This window comes from Eptesicus fuscus, chromosome 16 (genome assembly GCF_027574615.1).
Source record: "Eptesicus fuscus isolate TK198812 chromosome 16, DD_ASM_mEF_20220401, whole genome shotgun sequence".
Lineage (NCBI taxonomy): Eukaryota > Metazoa > Chordata > Mammalia > Chiroptera > Vespertilionidae > Eptesicus > Eptesicus fuscus.
The window spans coordinates 23,825,966-23,845,467 of record NC_072488.1 but is presented as its reverse complement, the minus strand read 5'-3'; the positions used below and the strand labels follow the sequence as shown (position 1 = coordinate 23,845,467).

At 44.5% G+C, this 19,502-nt stretch overlaps 1 pseudogene; it reads right to left on the bottom strand.

The window, feature by feature from the left end:
* Window positions 1–15,901: 15,901 nt before the first annotated feature.
* Window positions 15,902–16,360, bottom strand: LOC129151897 (60S ribosomal protein L23a-like; annotated as a pseudogene).
* Window positions 16,361–19,502: the final 3,142 nt, after the last annotated feature.

Here is a 19,502-nt window from a genome sequence, read left to right as displayed (position 1 = left end):
CCATGACAACCAGAGGTGGATTTATCATGATGTTAATGACACTTAAGCTACAGGGACTGTGACTCCTTCCTTTCCAAGGAAGGTCCTGCTCCTAACTTGGTATTTGTAACTGCATTCTTTCCTTAAAGAGAGACCCCGAATTCTATAAGCCTTAGACCCCACAAAGCCTGGTCCATCCCTAATGACAACCCCAGGCATGGATTTGCATACGAGTCTGGACCCAGTGTTTTGAAAGCCCTTTCTGGCAACTCTGATAATTCTCTCAGTTTAGCAATTAGAGTGGGTGGCAGATTAAGTTACCCTGTTGCTTCCCAGCTGGGCTAGGAGAACTGTGGCCTGACATTGAAGCCGGTGGGTGTCACATGGAACAGTGCTCAGCTATCTCACACTTTTCTCTCTGTGGGGGCACGTGACCAAATTCATTATTAACGCTGAGCTGATCTGGTTACCTTGATTGACACTAAGTGATTTCAGCCTGGGCTATATTTGTCTTAGTGGGGAAAAAGACTGCCGCAGAGCTGAAAGGTTATTTCCCTCTTCAAATACATTTGGGGCTGTCACTGCAGAGTTACGCACCCTGACATCAAAATCGGACCCACGGGCTTTGGAGGACAGCAAATGACATCATGGGCCAAAAATGGTGTCAGCTTCGTTTTGTATTTTCCTTCTCCTTCTGAACTCTGACAGAGAAGTAGTTTGTCTAGAATTTGCAAGGCTTTCAGGTGAAGAAAAGGAAGAATTAGTAGTAGCAGTACTTATTTTGCACACACACACACACACACACACACACACACACACACACACAAATAGTTTTCAGGACATTTCTCTGTTCTCCTGGTCCCTCTTTGTTACTGTTAAGCTTAATTAATTTTTTATTTATTAGGGCTTTGATATTTAATTAATAAGACTAATAAATCATTAACATGCTATTGAATAAAATTTTAACTTCTTAGTACAATAAAATACTTTATTATTTTGTTAATGCTCACCCTGGTATATTTTTTCCATTTATTTTTTTTTAAGAGAGAGTGGAAGGGAGGGAGAAGGGGAGAGAGAGAGAGAGAAACTTTGATGGTGAGAGAGACACATTGATTGGTTGTCTCCCGCATTCCTGCATGCATCCCAACCGGCCAGAAATCGAACCTGCTACCCTTTGGTCCGTGGGCTGACACTCTAACCCAGGCGTCCTCAAACTACGGCCCGCGGGCCACATGCAGATGTTTTTGCTGTTTTGTTTTTTTACTTCAAAATAAGATATGTTCAGTGTGCATAGGAATTTGTTCATAGTTTTTTTTAAACTATAGTCCGGCCTTCCAACGGTCTGAGGGACAGTGAACTGGCCCCCTGTTTAAAAAGTTTGAGGACCCCTACTCTAACCCCTGAGCAAAACCTGCCAGGGCAGTACAATAAAATATTTAACACAACACTTATTTTTATTGATAGAACCAAAAAGAAAATATTATCTACAAGAAACTTCATCTTTAACTCTGGTACCCTTTCCCATGGTTCCTAAGCATATAAGTCAAGTTTATGAATGACCTAACGTTTTGTTTATAATTTTACAATATTATTAATTCTGAATGCATGAAAGAAATGCATCAACCCAGTAACACAGGTAAAAATCGGATACTGCTAGTCCATAAACTTTACTTAGGAAATTTGAATTAGATTGAAGGGGAAATTCTAGCCTAAAGATACCAAATAGAGTTATGGTGGCTTAAAGTGAACTATTGCCCTATCTCACAGGATTTAATTATTTTGGACGAAGTAAAAGTTAATAAATTTAATAAGCAGTTGTATTAATAGATAGATCCTCTGGACTTGAGATTTAAAAAGGGAGGGGTAGGGGAAAAACCTCTACCTTTGGTCGGTGTTCTTGTTATTGTACGTGCATCTGGCTCTCTCTTGACTGTTGGTGTAGAGAGGAGGGACCTATTGCAGGGCCCACAGTGGTGGGCTTGGGGGCTGAGAAGTGATAAAGATTCCAACAAGGACCGCTCTGTAGAAGTAGTTCTGATACCAGACTGAGTCAGGGGAGTGAGGAGGCAGCGCTACTGTTTCCCTTCAAATCACGCGTTCATAACTCCTGAATCTGCTCCTCTACCCTTGGAGCTCTGCCTCCTCTCCGGGCAGTGACAGTGGGATGGGCTGGCTTTCTATTAGGCAGGAAAAATGGGAGGGAGTGTCCACTGACCTAAGGAAAATATCTCATGAAAACATGGTTTCTTTTATATAGAGAGTCGTATAAAAACGCATGTAAACAAGCATTTTTTATTTGAGCATTAAATTTTATTGGTTCAGACCATGTGTTTTGTTATACTAGTGACTAATGCCTTTTAAAAATGAGATTCTGAAATGCCATTCTGCTTATGTAACGAGATAAAGAGCTTTTAGAGCATTGTTCTGGTGTGAACCCCTATAATAATAGCTGATTAACAACAAGACAACTTGAGGTGCCAAAAATATTTTCTGCAGAACCTTCTATTAAATGGAAAAAAAGATTGGGTTTTTCCTTTAATGTTATCCAAATGGTTTTTGTCTGAGAAACCTCTGTAACTAGACCTCAACAGTCATCAGTTTGCAAGTATCGGTGTGCAAAAGTATTTGCATGGAGGTACCCTGACTGGTTACTGTTTCTCTAATGGGGTCAGTAGGAGAGTTATTTATTCAAAAAATCTAGTTAAAAATAAATTTATCTGTGAGAGATAGAGGAGGAGAAATCCAGGAATGGAAGTTAACAAACACACCCAGCCCTAGCTGGTTTAGCTCAGTGGATAAAGCATTGCCTCATGGACCGAAGGGTCCGGGGTTTGATTCTGGTCAGGTGCACGTACCTTGGTTGCAGGCTCAATCCCCAGCCCTGGTCGGGTCAGGTGCGGGTTGCAACCAATCGATGTGTCTCTCTCACATCGATGTTTCTCTCTCTCTGTCTCTCCCCCTCCATTCCACTCTCCCTAAAAGTCAATAGAAAAAATATCCTCGGGTGAGGATTAATAAAAATAAATAAATGAAAGATAAACACACTCAAAGTTGCTTATTACCAAAGAAAAAAAATCATCTTTATGTCAACACTGGCTGTCTTAGGAAGCCTTGGTTATGGCCCAGGATCATAGGTTGCCTTTTGTAGGAAAGTGCTTTTTAGACTGCAAATGAATTCCTGGCTGTTGGCTGTTAGGATGATGACAATGATGATCACATTTATGGGAGTACACTTGTTCACAGAAACAACAGAAAAAGCCTAAGAGTAAACAAAGATACTTTGAAAAAGGCGAAGAATATTGAAATGACGAATGTGGTTGAAAGGAATATTTTCCCAGGTGGGTCATTTTCTTGCGCTGTGAAGAAGATGTGGACAGGTGAGTCCCTGGTCACATTCACCTGCAGTCACAGGTCAGTCTTCTCGGGTTCGCGGGCCCCAGGACCTGGCATCTGTGGAGATGGCTGTCATAGCCTTTTTCTCGGCCTCTGGAGGATTTGGACTTGGGCCATCAGGGAACATCTTCCCATTTTCAGTTTTCACAAGGATCCTAAAGTCTGCAGGGCATGTATGTTGAAAAGAAAAGTTATTAGTTCTCATTATCATGAAGCAAACCCAGCACTGGTTCCATGGGAAATAGTGAGGCTTTGGCTCATTCCCCAAATCTTGAAGTTGACGTCATTCAGGCAACCTTGGTCTCCCCAAATTACTTCTTATTTTTGAACTGAAGTGATTATGAACCTGATCTGTGTTCTATCCTGAAACAAAATAAAACACCCTCGATGTATTACACTGAGGAAGATTATGTGCTTTGAACAGCCTTGAGTTTGATGCAACTTAAGAGCTGTGTAACTTTGGGCACTTTTGCCTCAGTTTCCAGTCCTGTTCATGGGGGAAATGATGTACTTTCTATTCCCAACCATGTGAAAACGAAATGAGGTAATATTTGGAAACCGCCCAGCACATTGTGGATGCCCTTCCACATCCCTTTGGGGAAGGCCTTTCCTGCTTGGATAAATCCAAACTTTCTGGAGGCTGAGGGCTCTTGGTAACTCTTACTAGTTCACAAAAGACTTGCCAGGATATTTTCTGTTTCTGAATTGTCAGGTCCTATAGGTGGTGTTGTGAGGGAGTTTGAAATAGCTCTCACGGTCCCCACAGTTCTTCATCGTGGAGGAAGTCAGAGCCCCAGCTGGGAAGTCTCTGAGGTCCGATTCACTAACCTTTATCTGCTGAGCCCCTTCCTCAGAGGAAGAGAAGCTCTACACATCTGTCCTTAACCCATGGGCTCCAGTCACTGTAACCTCTTGCTTCAAAGTGTTCTAGTGTTCATGGTAGAATTTCAGGCATGATGTTTGGGGGGCAAAGGAAGATTGTTGAAGAAAGATGCTTTTGAGAGGCAAGGCGTTCTCTGAACCCCACAGATGCCACCATAGAGAAGGCCACCTATTCCGCCTGAACAGCAGGTGGGCTCTGGCTAAGTCCTCATGCTGGCTCTACCAGACAGTACAAGAAACAGTGATTAGTGAAGACAAGTAGGGAACTTGGTTGGTCAAATTCAAGATCTTTCATTACTGCAACATTTCTTGAGCACCTTTCCCCCAAGGATATGTAGGTTTTGCCCATTGTTCCGTGGCAACTGCACTAACGGGTCCATTGTTTACATCAAGGTACTGATCCAGGGTCCCAGGGATGGGTTTCCAAGAGTAGATGAATCTCCTAAAACTGTGTGTTAAACAGTGCATGCACATGTCTGTGCACTTCTGGAAAGAACATCCAGAACTTTTATTAGCGTCCCAGAAACTTAGGAACCACCTGCTGGGTGTGAATGGATGCTCTCCCGGTGCTCTGCTGGGGCCCCTAGGAATCTTGGCTCCAGAGTCCCTCCTGAGACTCCAGTTGATAAAATATCATGGCCGGGGTGTGCTCACCATTCCCCAGAAGCCTGGGCCCATTCACTGAGCACTGAGCAGTATTTACTCAATTGCCTTCCAACCACTACACTCTGGACCCTCGATGGGTCACAGGCTGGTCTGTGTTTGGCTAAAGATAAATCACTTTTCAACCACTTGGAACTAAGCCACATTTTGGGCTAAAGTTATAGAACTAGCGTGGAGCTTGGCCATGGAGGGTGGTGCTTGGTCTCTGGTCTCCTATTGGGGTGTGAATGCCTGGCTGCAGGGCCACTTTCCTCTCATTAGTGCACCTGCACAGTGCCTGGCACCCAGGAGGGGCTTAGCTCAGGCTCATGGAGGTGAAGTGAAGAGGGGTGGATAATCCTAGCTCCGGGCTAGGAGAGGAAAATTAGACCATGTTAATAACCATAATGCAAGGTAGGAAGGGATCTAGTCCATGGAAAATTGCAGGTAAAGGGTTCAGGGACTGCAGCATAGAGGATGACAGGTGATCAGTTTAAGGGCTGAGTGGGTTGATGGGGAATCAGAGAAGCCTTCTCAGAGGAGGGGCCTTAGAGGAGGGCCTTGAAGGAATGGTAGAAGGTAGACATGGGGATATGCAAACAAAGGGCATTAAGGGAGGGAAGTAAGTGGCTTGAGCAGGAGAGCACAAGGCAGGGAGGTACAGGGCAAGAGCAAGCAGCTTAGTAAGGCTGGCACCAGGAGTACCTGTAAGGGAGGCCAAATTGGGTTGGAAAGTCAATGGGTGCCCACTGCTCTGTGCCCTCTTCACCCACGGACTGAGTGATGGGCCTGGCTGTCCCTCTTGGCCTGTCCATTGAGCTGCAGCTAGGCATAGCTCCTGTGCGTTTATTGGTCAAGGTCCAGGCCAGGGTGACCCAACAAGGCTGAACTGTGCTATATGCTCTTTACAGGTAAAACATCATCAGTCTCAGTGGAGGTGCTCCCGCCTGTTAGTTCTCAGAGCTCACATAGATCACAATCGAAGGCAGGCAGGGAGCGGATCTATAATTACTGAGGCAGCTGATACTCTTTCCCAGGAGATCACATTTCAGCTTATAACATCATCATTTGTAAGCACTGTTCAACTCTGGTAATGAAATGAGTGTGGCAATGTTACTGGACTTGAGATAGGATGTTTTTTCTCTCCTCCCACTCCAACCCTCTCACTTCTGTCCTCCAAATTTCAGCTTATCTGACTCCAGCTGATCTCTGACATTATGTTATAATTCCTCACCAAAGAGAAAAGATCCTGGGAGGCAATAAACATTGGGATTGTTGCTTAGTAGCCTACACAAGACTCAAGTCTCCTTTTAAAATGAATTCAACTATCTCACTTCCTCCAGGCAGCCTTCCTGGATTGCCTTTCTCAAAGACTTTGATTCCTTTATGGTGGCCTTTTTATTATACAGGTAGCTGTCTTCTGTTGTAGCTGGTCCTAAAGGAGCATTGTGAATATCTCAAGCTCTGGACCCTTTAAAGCATCAATTCTCTTGAATTATGGGCATATAGAAAAAAATAAGAGCGTAAAGTCCTTCTTTCATTCTGAGAACAAGAGGGCTAGGGATTCTGATATCCCCTCTCTGCATCTGTGTGGAGATTGTCTCTTCCATCAGTTGGGTGTTAAAGTCTTCTCTCTTTCTCTCAGAGTGCTTACCCAGGGCCTGCTGGGAGGGAGGGTGAGCTGTACAGTAGATGGTGGATGGGCCCAAATCCCTCAGCTCACCTCCCCACAGGAAGCCAAGCATCACTGATTAGGGCAGAGGATAGTGCATGGGTTTGTAGCCTGAAAGTCCTAGGGACTTTTACCTATGTGGGCAGTGCCTGCTCCTGCCCTCAGCTCAGAAGGCACAGTTCCTAAGGGAAGGCACAGATCTGCCTCTGCTTGGCTCTTGGAGAACAGTGGGGTCAAGAAAGCACTGGAGGGGAAACAACCAAGATGGCGGCATAGGTAAACACAGTACTTGCTGCCTCTCACAACCACATCAAAACTCCAACTAAAAGACAAAACAAATATCGTCCAGAACCACAGGAAAGCTGGTTGAGTGGAAGTTCTACAACTAGAAGGAAAGAAAAAAGCGCATTGAGACTGGTAGGAGATGTGGAGGTGCGGAAGGGTGAAGGTACCAAGGCGCATGAGAAACAGGCTAGCAACTGGGTGTGCTGTTGTTTTTTTCAATCAGGAGGGAGATAAAAGCTCCCAATTGCTCTGAACTCCAGTTCCAGGCTAGACTCTGGCCACCCAGACTCATACGGGGAGAAACTAGACTGTCTGGCATCAGGCTGGAACGCGAGGGTGGCTTTCTCTCAGAGGTGCTCACAGCGATCATTGTTCCTACACAGGGCTGCAGGGCACAGAGACCCAGGGACATCTGCGGGGCAGGGCTGACTGGCAGCCATTGCTGTTTGCTTCACCCTGGTGAGTCCCTGAGACCCCACCCCACCCAACTTACAACCCCACCCAAGCTGTGCGCAGCAGCTTTTGCACATGAATGGCCTGTCATTTTGCAATCTAAAACCTAACAAACTGCAGCTGGGTCAGAGAGCTCCAAAGCTTCCAAAAGAAGGCCTAAGGCCCTGCAGCAGCAGCCTGCATTGCTTCACAGCTGGGCCTCATCTGGGCACTTCCAAACCCCAAACAAAGAGGAGGGAATCTGCAGATCTCTCTGTAGCTCCTGCTGGGTGGCCTCAGGCAGTGGCTGACTTTGCACCTCCTTGGAGATCCAAGAGCCAGTGTACCCAGTGGTCAGTGTGAGGCCATACCAGATTACAACTCTTCACATCCATAAGTGACACACTCAAGGGACAGACTCAGGGAGCACCAAAGCCCCACTGAAGCAAGTCCTGCCGCATAAGGGTGTCTCCAGCACAGCAGTTCTCCCATTGTAGACACAGCTGGTCCTCACAGCCAATTGGCCTGGAGGTCAATTCCTCCCAGTGATACCAATAGCAATCAAGACTTAACTACAACAATACTGTGCACACAGCCCACAAAGGGGTGCACCAAGAGTGTCCACCTCAGGTAATTGGGGAGGCTGAGCCATTGGGCCGTATAGGACACCTAGCACACAAGGCCACTCTGTCAACACAGGGAAGCAGCCAAAATGCAGAGGCAAAGAAACATGTCACAAATGAAAGAAATGGAGGAAAGCAAACTACTGGATATAGAGTTCAAAACCACGGTTATAGGGTTACTCAAGAATCCTCTAGAAACCTCCGAGAAATTTAGTGAGACCCTCAAGGATATGAAAAAGGACCAATTAGAAATTAAGCATACACTGACTGAAATAAAGAATAATATATAGAGATCCAACAACAGACTAGAAGATCCTAAGAATAAAGTCAAAGATTTGAAACATGAAGAAGCAAAAAACACCCAAATGGAAAAGAAAAAAGAATCCAAAAATATGAAGATAGTGTAAGGAGCCTCTGGGACAACTTTAAGCGTACCAACATCCGAATTATGGGGGTACCAGAAGAAGAGAGAGAGCAAGATATTGAAAACCTATTTGAAGAAATAATGACAGAAAACATCTTCTACCTGGTGAAAGAAATAGACTTACAAGTCCAGAAAGTGCAGAGAACCTCAAACAAGAGGAATCCAAAGAGGACCACACCAAGACACATCATAATTAAAATGCCAAGGGCAAAAGACAAAGAGAGAATCTTGAAAGCAGCAAGAGAAAAACAGTTAGTTACCTACAAGGGAGTACCCATACGACTGTCAGCTGATTTCTCAACAGAAACTATGCAGGCCAGAAGGGAGTGGCAAGAAATATTCAAAGTGATGAACAGCAAGAACCTACAACCAAGATTACTCTACCCAGCAAAGCTATCATTTAGAATTGTAGGTCAGATAAAGAGCTTCACAGATAAGAAGAAGCTAAAGGAATTCATCACCACCAAACCAGTATTATATGAAATGCTGAAGGATATTCTTTAAGAAGAGGAAGAAGAAGAAAAAGGTAAAGATAAAAATTATGAACAATAAAGTGACAACAAATATCAAGAAGTGAATAAAAAATCTGATGAACATAATAGAATCAGGGGCATAGAAAGGGAGTGGACTGACAATTCTCAGGGGGAAGTGAGTGTTGGGGCTGCGGGAAGAGACTGGACAAAAATCTTACATCTATGGACGAGGACAGTGGGGTGGGGAGTAAGGGCATAGAGTGGGGTGGGAACCGGGTGGAGGGGAGCTATGGGGGGAAAAAAGAGAAACATCTGTAATAATCTGAACAATAAAGATTTATTTTAAATAATAAATAAAACTAAAAAAAAAAAAAAAAAAGCACTGGAAAGCTGTGATGCAGACAGTGCACCTGGGCTCCCCAGTCCCCTTCATGTGCTCCTGTCCCAGGCCATGCCCCCCCCACCTCGCCCCGCCCATACTATCCTGAGGAGGAAAAGAATGTTCCAGATGAGCAGAAGGGCTAAACCAAGGCCGAGGCAGCATGAGCACATTGATGGGTAAATATTTTTTATCACAAATTTAAATAGTAATTGCAAAAGGTGTAATTTCTGGGATAATGAAAATTTGATAGTTTTAAAACTGCAGCATAACTCTTTTAAATGTATCTAGTGGAATATAAACATCAAGCAATTTGCTACTCATTGTCATTTGTTTAAAAAGTATATGAACAAGCGCTTCTTTACCATCAGAAATCTTATATTGTTCCTATTTCTCCTTGAATATGCATTTGCATTCCACTTCTCTCATAGAATTTTATCTTTAATATATTTTATGCTTATTATACCCTCTGTAGTAAAAATGTATGTATATATTAAAATTAACCTAAAATCTGTGACTGTAAGCTTTAAGTGATAAAAAAGTTTCTAAATTACTCATTAAAGTGATTTTTATTATACAATTGGCCAAAATATCATAAACAGAATACAAATTTTAATAAATATATATATATTTTTGTAAATTCTCACCTGAGGATATTTTTTTCCATTGCTTTTTAGAGAGAGTAGGAGGGAGGTGGAGAAACAGAGAGAGAGAGAAACATTTATGCAAGAGACACACATCGATTGGTTGACTCCCACATGCACCCCAACTGGGGCCAGAAACCGAGCTTACAACCAAGGTAACATGCCCTTGAACATAATCAAACCTGAGACCCTTCAGTCCACAGGCCAATGCTCTCACTACTGAGCCTAGCTAGCGAGGGCCAAATTGTAATAAGTATTTAACAAAAATACAGTGTTATTGAAAATGCATCTCTTCATGACATGGAAAGGCTTTTTTCTTCTACCCATGGATGAGTATTACTTACTGTTAAATAAGACATTGTTTAGCTTCAATTCTATTCCTATTTCTCCTTTCTTGTAGATACATGCTGAGAAAATGTGTTCACAAAAATATGATGGGACTAGAGAGAGTTTTGTGATAGCAATGATACTCAGTTCTTTGAACTCCTTCCCAGTTATATACCAAAAACACATGCTGATCTATCATCAAAAATTATTTTTAATGATCTATCAGCTGACAATTCAGTTAGGTCCTCCATCAATGTGGAATGAATTCAAAGAATGGAGAATCAACTAACTGGGAAATTTTATGCTTAGTAATTGCACTCATTTAGTTTCTCAGTTTGTAGAAAGTTTACCAGAAAGTCTCTACTATGACTTATGGAATTACTTCATAATAATCCTGCTTTATCTCACCAAGAGTGTCTGATATATTCTAAAAGGGTTAGGATAATTGAAATGTTGTTAATTTTAATATATCTCGCTAATACAGAGTTTTTAAAATACAACGTACATACGTAGATATCTCTCTATATATAAACACACACACTCTTCGAGCTGCTGAGTTAGCTCATTCAATTTATTGATTTAATTTAATTAGTACATGCAGAAAACTGGTAATACAAATAATTCTTGTTCATGCAAATGGGGGAAGGAAAGAGGGAATCAGTGAGGCGAGAGGGAGGTCTGAGCACCTATGGGAATAAAGGGTTCCCGAAAAGAGTGTTCACAGAGCCTTCCCTTCACCAAACCACTACTTTTTTGAGGACTGGCTCCATGCCGAGTGGAATTCTTAATTTCTCTGCAGAATCTTGAGCATCACTCTTAAGTGATCACTGTCTTAGTGTAGCTTAACATTTGCCAAGGTGTACAAGAAGAAAAAAAAATGGTTTGTGGAATTTTGATCTTTTAATCACTGCTCCAGACTGGTTCTGGGAACTCAGAGGCACCATCTGCAAAAGGCTTTTGGAGGAAATGGGGTGGGAAGGGGGGTGGGTGGAGTTGACAGGCAGAAGAATATGTTCCCAGACCCATTAGAGGAGTCTGGTCCTCCGTACCTCTAACTGAGCAGCCACTGTGAGGAGAAAACCATTTTGTGGTGTCTTCAAGCCTAGAGATGTTAACTTCATTTCCAGGTTCATCCTTGCCATTCCTTCCTTGATTTATTTTGTCTCTTCGGCTCTCACAACAGGAAAATCTGGTCCCTTTTAGAACCAACAGCACTGAAAAAGAGAAGGCAGGAGGAAGTTCTCACTTGGAACCTTCCCTCTAATTTCCCAGAGAGGCTGCTGCTTCCATGCCCAGGCTTCGGGATTGGTCTTCTCGTAGCCTGGGGGAGGGAGGAAGGAAGATACCTTATTCTCATAGGTGCATATTGGTGTCAAGTTCCACCTTCTACATAAAGTTCTCCCTGGTCATCAGACCACTGTCCTCTCTCTGTCCCCTCTGAACTCCTATCTCACTCACTGTCCCACCCATTTTTATATTTAGTTGTGGACTTGTGTGAATTACATGAGTCATACCACTTTCCGATATGGAATTCTTGTTTTTCCAGCTATAAATTCCTTCACAGCAAGGACCCTATTTGACGTTCCTTCTGCTCACCACAATCCTTAGCATGAGGCTGGAGTCATGGTAAGAGTTTAGCTATTACTTGAAATAACCTGAATTCAAGCCATCGCCTGGCCACTGGCAATAATACAGCATGATTTACATTTCTGAGGGTAGGTGAAGAATGCTCGGAAGTGGTCAGACTCTGAGCTCCCCTGATGCTGTGCCTTAATATCATAGGGAATTATATCAGTCCCCCTACACCCCCTGATTGTTACCTTCAAAAGTCCCTGCAGGGGTCTGGTACTGAGGAATCACCCCACCCTCTGTAGGAAGGGTTCAACCTACTTTATGGTGGCTTGCCCGCAAAACCTTTCATAGGGCTTGGCCATCCTGGGCTAGTATCTTTCTTCTACGGTTCCTCTGTCGCACTGTCTCTTCAAGAAAAAGTTAGCTTCCTCTTTGCTCTTTGGCCACCCCCCAGCCCCCACCTCCCTCTCCCGTGCCGTCTCAGGATTTTGAAGAAAGCACATCCTAACAAGCTTTGCCAAGCATCTTCTTCAAGAAATTCTTTCAAATCCTTCCTTTCCCAGAAAGTCCTTCCTGACTGGGCAGAAGAGAGAAGAGAAAGTTTTCTTTTTCTTTTTGTACAAATTGTTCTGCTCTGTTCAAGGCAACAAATACTGAATTTCACTTATAATGCACTTGTTGTTTCATAGAAACAATCTGTTAAAAAGAACCTACAAACCCTCCAGAGCTAGCATAATACTTAATGGTAATGCAACCCCCTAAGATTCGGAACAAGACAAGGATATCTACTCGCATCATCTATACCAGCAGTTGTCAACCAGTGGTCCGTGAGGTCTGAAAGGTTGGTGACCACTGATCTATACAATATTGTACTGGAGGTTCTAGTCAGGGAAATTGGCAAGGAAAGAAATAAAAATCATCAAAATGAAAAAGGAAGAAGTAAAATTATCTGTATTTACAGATGACATGACATATAGAGAGCACCCTAAATAATCCACACACAAAAAAAACTAGCTTTAAGAAATGAGATCAGCAAAGCTGCAGGATACATGATCAGTGTACAAAATCAATTGTATGTCTATACAGTAACAATGACTAAACCATAAATAAAGTTAAAACAATTCCACTTACAATAGCATAAAAATACTTAGGAATAAATTTTACAATAACGTGAAAAATTTATAATCAACTATAAAGTATTGTTGAAAAAATTAATGAAAACCTGAATAAATGGAAAGATATCCCATGCTCATGGATTGGAAGAAATAATATCGTTAAAGGTGGCAATACTCTCCAAATTGATCTAAATATCCAATGTAATCCCTACAAAATCCCAGCTGCAGAAATTGACAAATTAATCCAAAAATTAATAGGAAAATGCAAAGGACTCAGTGTAGCCAAACTAACCTTGAAAATGAGGAACAAAGATGGGAGACTAACTGCCAGGTTTCAAAACTTACTGCAAAGCTACAGTAATCAAGACATTGTGCTGTGGGCATAGGATGGACATATAGCTCAGAGGAACAGAACTGACAGTCCAGAAAGAAACTCTCAACTTTATGGTTAATTGATTTTTTTACAAGGGAGCCAAGACAATTAAATTGGGGAAAGAACAGTCTTTTAACTGGTGCTGGGATGACTGGATATTCACATATATAAAAATGATGTTGAACCCCCTCCCTACCTCTTACCACATACAAAATTCACTCAAAATGACATCAAAATTAAAAACCTTTTAAACCGATGAACAAAAATAGATCTAGAGACAGAGAAGCATGGATCAGATGCTCAAACCTCAGAGGGAAGGCAGGGGAAGGCGAGGCTAAGGGGAACAGATCAACCAAAGGACTTGTATGCATGCATATAAGCATAACCAATGTATACAGACACGGGGGAGGGGGAAAGGGCATGAGTGGGGGGATAGGGGGACAATGGGGTAGATAAGGACACATTTGTAATACCTTAATCAGTAAAGGGAAAAAAATAAATTAAAAAACTTTGTGCCTTAAACAATACCATAAGGAAAGTGACATGACAGAATGGGGGAAACATTTTGCCAATCATATATCTCATAAGGAATTTATATCTAGAATATATAAAGAACTCTAACAACTCAATAATAAAAAGACAAATGTCCCAATTTAAAAATGGGCAAAGGAAATGAATAGACAGTTCTCCAATGAAATCACACAACTGACCAATAAACACATGAAAACATGCTCAACATCATTAGCCATCAGGAAATGCAAATCAAAACCACAATAAGATGCCATTTCACACCCTCTAGGATCGCTCTAATAAAAAACACAGATAATAAAAAGTGTTGGCAAGGATATAGGGAAGTCAAACCCTCATGCACTGCTGGTGGAAATTTAAAATGGTACAGCTGGTTTGGAAAGCATTCTGGCAATTTCTCAAATGGATAAACATAGAGTTACCATATGACCCAATAATTTAACTCCTAGTTATCCATCTGAGAAATGTCCACAGAAAAAGTTCTACATGAATACTCATAGCAACATTATTCATAATAGCCAAAAATGGAAACATCCAAATGTCTATCATTAAATAAAGTGGGCTACATTCCTACAATGAAATATTATTCAGCAATAAAAAGAACTGAAGTACTGATACATGCTGCAATGTGGATGGACCTTGAAAACATTATAAGTGAAAGAAGCCAGTTTCAAAGAACCAAATAATGTGTGATTCCATTTATATGAAATGCCCAGAATAGGCAAATCTGTAGAGACAGAAAGTAGAGTAGTGGTTGCCTAGTGCTGGGAGAGGGGTGAGACTGGGGAAGGAGGAGAGTTTGAGAGGTAATGAATAAGAGGTGTAGAGAATCTTTGGAAAGGCAATAAAAATATGACAAAATTGATTGTGGTGATGTATGCACAGCTCTGTATACTAGTACTAGAGGCCTGGTGCACAAAATTCATGCACGGGGGGCGGGGGGTGTCCCTCAGCCCAGCCTGCACCCTCTCCAATCTGGGACCCTCAAAGGATGTCCAACTGCCCGTTTAGACCCAATCCCTCAAGGGATATCCGACTGCCCATTTAGGGCAGTCAGACATCCCTCTAACAATCCAGGACTGCTGGCTCCCAACTGCTCACCTGCCTGCCTTCCTGATTGCCCCTAACCACTTCTGCCTGCCAGCCTGATCACCCCCTAACCACTCCCCTGCCAGCCTGATTGATGACTAACTGTTCCCCTGCCAGCCTGATTGCCCCTAACTGCCCTCCCCTGCAGGCCTGGTCACCCCTAACTGCCCTCCCCTGCAGGCCTGGTCCCCCCAACTGCTCTCCCCTGCAGGCCTGGGTCCCCCCCAACTGCCCTTCCCTGCAGGCCCAGTCGCCCCCCAACTTCCCTCCTCTGCCAGCCTGGTCACCCCTAACTGCCCTCCCTTGCAGGCCTGGTCCCTCCCAACTGCCCTCCCCTGCTGGCCATCTTGTGGTGGCCATCTTGTGTCCACATGGGGGCAGTCATCTTTGACCACATGGGGGCAGCCATCTTGTGTGTTTGAGTGATGGTCAATTTGCATATTATTCTTTTATTAGATAGGATTAGATAGGATAGAGGCCTGGTGCATGGGTGGGGGCCAGCTGGTTTGCCCTGAGGAGTGTCCCGGATCAGGGTGGGGGTTCCCTTGGGGTGTGGGGTGGCCTGGGCGAGGAGCCTGTGGTGGTTTGCAGGCTGGCCACGTCCCCCTGGCGACCCAAGTGGAGGCCCTGGTATCTGGGCTTATTTATCTTCAATAATTGAAACTTTGTAGCCTTGAGCGGAGCCAAGCCTCCTGCTCGCTCCGTGGCCGCAGCCATTTTTTTGGGATTTATTTATCTTCTATCGTTGAAACTTTGTAGCCTGGAGTGGATGCCTGGGCCGGCCAGGGCAGGTGGAAAGCTTGGCTTCCTCTATTGCCAGGGAAACCCAAGTCTCCCTCTTGCTCTCCGTGGCCGCAGCCATCTTGGTTGGGTTTATTTGCATATTTGCTCCTGATTGGCTGGTGGGTGTGGCTGGTGGGCGTGGCTCGTGGGTGTAGCAGAGGTATGGTCAATTTGCATATTACTCTTTTATTAGATAGAATACTTAAAGCCATAGAATTGTATACTTTATTTAATTTTTTTTACAGTGAATATTTTTAATATTGAGAATTAGCTAGTTGGGCTCAGTTTAGATAAGCCAAATTTTGTTGGCAACATCCAAAGCATCATAGTTGGAAGACAGTCGAACATATGCCTTCTTCTCTCCATCGGGACTGATGAGGGTGTTGACGTTGGCCACGTCAGTGTCATAGAGCTTCTTCACAGCCTGTTTGATCTGGTGCTCATTGGCCTTGGCATCCACAGTGAACACAAATGTACTGGTGTCTTCTTTTTCTTTCATGACTGACTTGTAGTCAGGGGGAACTTTATGATAGCATGGTGGTCAAGCTGGTTTCTCCCAGGGGCACTGTTCCGAGAATATTTCAAGGGCTGCCTTGGGAGCCGCAGTGCCTGGAGCCATCTGAGGGTGGGAACATGCAGATCTTCTTTCTGTGTGGCTATGGATGCCTTTCAGCATTGCTTCCTCTGCCTTCAAAGCCATTGCTTTGGCTTGGGTAGGGGTTTTCTTCTTTGCTCTCGGAGCCATCTTCATGAAAAGTGGAGGTACACTTTAAATGGGGGAATTGTATGGCATATGAATTGTATCTCATTAAAGCTGTTGAAAATTGTGCATAGGGAAGTTAGGGATCGATTTTGGATCAAATGGGCATGTGTGTTGTGAGGAGGGTGGTCCTAGCATTGGCATAATAGGAGATGAGGGTAGAGAAGTATAGGAGTCCTGATTCAGAGGGGAAGAGCACTAAATGCCAAGTTAAGAAAAAAAAAATAGATTCAGTGGTTTCAAATGGATTTTGTCTTAGATGTTATCCCTGGCCAGTTGGTAGTGGCTACTTGCTGTGCTGCGTTGAGTAATCTGAGACTGAGTCTGGTTTCAGGGGGAAATATTCTCTGATTGACTACCAAGGTCATTCTCCATCATAATAAAAGCCAATATTTATTGACTAGGACCTTTGTACTAAGTACTGTCTTAAATACGTTTTGTGTGCTTCATCCATGTAATGCTCTTCAATATCCTAAAGTCAGTTTTGTTATTATCTCTAGTTTATAAAGGAGGAAAATTCAGCCACAACAGGCTCAAAGTCGCATGGCTGGTTAGTGACAGTCAGGAGTCAGACTCTGGAAGTTGACACCAGCGTCCACTCTGTTCTGCCACAGTGCCTTTCCCCAGAGCCTGGGAGCTGAGCTTTAAATCTGCCAGCTGGTAGAGGTCACCCTTCCTGGACATGATTAAAGGGGTGTTTGGAGAGACCCATATGCTTTAAAAACTTTCCTCCACACTGTGCAGAGGTACAGAGACGCCCTCCCCCTACTCCCTCCCCTCCCTGCCCCCCAGGTTTTACTTCTTGGGTCACTGTTAGCTGTTCAAGGTCCCTAAGAAGAGTCACAGCTCATCAGTGGACATCTGGGGATTTACTGTCACTGGCTGGGTGCAGGACCTGGGAACAGAATGCCAGGGAAATATCTGGGGGAATGTGGGGCAGAGAAAGCAAATCATGAGTCACACACCCAAACACCCTTCCAGCCCTGACGGTCACAACCTTGGTGACTGGCGACATTGCCTGAACCTCCCGTGTGAGGAGTTTCTAAGGACGCTTTGTGCCTGTATGCGACCTTCAGGGTTAGGCCAATGCCTCAGGAGGCTACAACTGGACAAGGTGGCCTAGATGTCGGTGTGCTTGGCTTTCCTGGGTGACCTGAATGCAAAATGCCATGTGCTTCAGGTGCAATGGGCAGTTCATTATTTAAAAGGCAAATGAAACTTCTCACCTTGACTGTATTCACATTCAAGGTCAACTGAGAATGGGATCAACTAGTAACCAACAGGCCTGGCACTCCATGGAGTCACCTGCTCAGCCTCCAGGAGGTTCTTCTGGGGACAGTCAGTTGTCAGCCAGCTGCCCCTGGCCCTGGCAGGACCTCCCAGTGGGGGTGGAGGAGAGTGAGTGGGTGGCTGCTTGCCCGGGGTCACCTTTAGTGGAGATCTGGCCTCTTTCTCCCTTAGCACAGAATGAACCCTGATGGACTGTGAGCCCACTCTGTACCCCAAATCCTGACAAGGTTGTCCTTTTGTGCTGGGGGTGGATGGGAGATATCATGGGCAGAGGTGGTAATGTCAGTTAAGGGGTGAGGCAGGAAGGTCTTGGTTGGCCATAAAACGAGGAGGGGGGAAGTAACAAGTGCAGGGAGAGATGTGAGAAAAGGCAAAGGAGGAATTTGTGAAACCTGGCAAGCACAGTAGGGGTGTGAGGGCCCCACATCCTGGTTCATCTCAGCTTGTTCTGAGACTTCTCACATTTCTCCCTGCTCTGGGTTTGCATGCCACTTACTACCGCGGGTCCTTGCCTATAAAGTAGGTGGAATGATAAGGAGATGCATAAAGCTCCTAGGGTTATGGGGACATAGTAGGTGCTCAAATAAGTGGTGTCTATTCTATTATAGATATTTAAAATTTTGTTTTCATATAAATATAACAAAATCTACCATCTTAACTATTTTTAAGTATACAATTCAGTCGCATTAAGTACATTTATAATGTTGGGATACCATCTCCACTCTCCATTTCTGGGACTTTATAATCATAGAAACCCTGTACCCATTAAACAGTAATACCCCATTCTCCCCTCCCTTCAGGCCCTGGTACCTCTATCTATTCTCCGTTTCTCTGAATTTGTCAGGTCTAGATATTTCATGTAAGTGGAATCTATATATATAAAAAGGCAGCTACCATAACGGCCATAACGAACTAACAACTGGTCACTATGATGCCCACTGTGGCCAGAGAACCGCCTGATCACAGGGTGGAGCCAGAGGCCAACCTCGAGGCCCCTCCCCCTGCCAGCCTGCCCCCGATTGGACTCTCCCACCCCGATCAAGAGTGGAGCCTGCTGGCCAAACGCCCCCTCCCTTCCCCCCTGGCTAGCTGAGCCCCTGATCAGCCTGCCCCACCATGATAGGCCCGCAGCCCCTCCCCCTGGCCAGCCCACCCCTGATCACACCCCCCACCCCAATAGAGGGAGGGGCTTGACGGCCAACCTCCTGCAGCCCCTCCCCCTGGCTGGCCCCACCCCAGATCGGCCCCCCCACCCCGATCAGGGCCAGGGCCCGCTGGCCAACCACCCATGGCCCCTCCCCCAGGCCACTGGCCCCTGATCGGCAACCCCCACCCACCCCATTCAGGGGTGGGGCCAGCCAGCCCACCACCCACAGCCCCTTCCCATGCTGGCCCCACTCCCAATCGGCCCCCAACCCCAATCGGGGGCGGGGCCTGCCGGCCAATTGCCCTCGGCCCCTTCCCCCAGCCAGCCTGGCCGGCCAACCTCCTGCCATCTCCTCCTCCCTACAGGCCCAGACCCGATCTGCTCTGATTAGGGCTAGGCCAGCTGGATCCCACCCATGCAGGAACTCGTACACTGGGCCTCTAGTCATATAATATTTTCCATTTTGTGTTTGGCTCATTTCACTTAGCCTAATGTTTTCAAGGTTCATCCATTTTCAGAGCATGTGTCAGAATTTCATTCTTCTTTAAGACTAAATAATATTCCATGGTATAGCTATATCCCATTTTGTTTATTCATTTATCCATTGATGGGTATTTGCTTTATTTCTACCTTTTGGCTATTGTGTGTATTTAGAGATTATAGTCACTCATCATGAAGAAGTATTTAGTC